The sequence below is a fragment of the Fulmarus glacialis genome, unplaced genomic scaffold, assembly GCF_000690835.1.
Source record: "Fulmarus glacialis isolate BGI_N327 unplaced genomic scaffold, ASM69083v1 scaffold18618, whole genome shotgun sequence".
Taxonomy (NCBI): Eukaryota; Metazoa; Chordata; class Aves; order Procellariiformes; family Procellariidae; genus Fulmarus; species Fulmarus glacialis.
Window position 1 is genome coordinate 9,041 of NW_009229175.1, and position 2,203 is coordinate 11,243.

Sequence of the window (2,203 nt, forward strand, 5' to 3'; positions counted from 1 at the left end):
ATGATGAGCTGTGTCACCAGACAACTGTCTTTGTTTGTAGTAAAGAATATCTAATGCTGTTTAAGTTCACCCTGTAGCCTTTAGGTTTGGTGGTACACCTGAAACAGATCTTTCTTCAGACCAAAACTTCTAAATCCAGTATACTTTGCTTGGGGACTATTTCTTGCTCTGCCACTTTTTTTATCCTCCTGTGCTTGGGTCAAACTGCAAGTCCGTAGGTGTACCCTATGGACAGAATTAGTAATTTCAGAGAGTTACTCAAGTTGAGTTTTCCACTAGCAAATACAGGAGTTGTCATTTAGATTTAGGCCCAATGTCAGTTAGCTCTTTATCAAATGAGTGAACAGTGCCTGGTCCTTCAAGGAAAGATGTAAAAGCTTGGCAGACTCCTACTGTATTGAGGCTTCTGATCTCTATTTAGAGATTGTCCAAGTCTGTAAAGTAGTCAGTTTAATGTCCTTTCCAAAATCTTTATCAGTCTTATGCTACCACTTGATACCTTCAGCGGAATGCAAATTTTCAATCTAACTTTTGCACATTGGTAGATATCTGAAGCCTCTGACAATGAGTTTCTTAGTTTTATTTCTGTTTGTGTGAAAATACAGTTAATCAGTTGGGAATTTACTTTCTTTTTGTTTGATTGTATACGTCCTTAGTCTCCTGTCACAAGTCAGAGACGATAGTTGCTCAGTGTTCCACTCATTATATACATTATATACTTGATGTCACTTAGTATTCTTCTTCCTGATGTAAAGCACAAATCCTTACAGCATTCCTTCATCTTTCTTTGTCAATAACCAAACATTTCTGATTCTGATACATATTTTTACAGGGTAAGTGTCCAGTACTGCACAGAATACACCAGGCAAGACTGTACTGTTTATTCATATAAAGGTACTGTCTGTAGTAGTGGTAGGATTTGGGGATTTTTTTTTTCTATTTTTTTAATGCAGTTTATCTGGCTTTCTGTAATAACATACAGATCTCTTTGGATACAGTTAAACTGTGTAGGTGGTTTATAAATTGCTCTTAAATGTGTATGCTCTTCAGTGTGCATATTAAATACTCAATTATACTATCATAATGCTCTTGTTTAGGTCTTTCTGCACTTTCCTCAGTCTTCTCCGGACATTACAAACTTAAGTAACTTGGTATGATATGACATTTTGTCATCTTGCAGATTTTTTTTTTAATGCAGCATTGCATATTCCCGTTAGTAATTCAGTCATTTAATATATATACTGCATCTGCACTTTCAGATACACTATTTAGGCTTGATGACTTACTGTTTTTGAACTACTCATTTGCTTTTTCTTCCATACCCCTTTTTCTGAGTCTACCTCTCTTTGTTCATTCTGTCTCAGTTCAGTGGTTTTCCAGTGCCTGGCACCTGGATATTTATTATCATTTGGATACGTTTGAATAATTTGATGAATGCCAGACTCATGCTTGAGTGTGAAGAGACAAAATCCAAACTGTTAGCTTCTAGCAATGTTCTAGTGTGTGTTTACAGAGGTGTGTTTCCTTGGTTTTGAATTTGTAAAAGGAAGCTCATAAAAGCTGTCAGACAGGTTTCTCACTGCAGATTTTATATGAGAAAGCCTCTTAAAACTTAACTTAGCTAATCTGCATAGAAATTAATCCTCTGAAAAAAATAATGAATAGGTAACATTAGTTTAAAAATGCCAATAAATATTCTCTGTTAGTGTGCCCAATATTTCTACAGCCAGTCATCAAAAAGCAAAGATGATTATCACTACATTGCCTTAAAATGTATCCACTCAGGGTAAGCTTCAGTGCCCAAAACTCTCATCTGATAGTCTAAAGGAATATTAAAACTAACTCCAAGATTACCTTGAAGGATGGACAGTATACACTGAAGGGAAAATATGATTTGACTTTGGGAATAATTCAGTTTGGTCAATGAAACTGGAAGTAAAATTTTATGATAATCACAAGTCTCTTTAGTAGAGCTAGGGACACTCTCTTTCTTAATGTCTACCATTTTCCAGTAGACTAGTGGGCCTAAAGGGAAAAAAAATAGCCACAATTTATAGATTGGACAGTATATAAAGCTACAGTGATGGTTTTATGCAAGCATATGGAACAAGTCATAACCTAGTTGTATTTTGTATTGGATTTGGGTTTGTCTTTGGCTGTTGAGAGGAAAAATGGAATCTGACTGTAAAACTTGCTTTTTCGA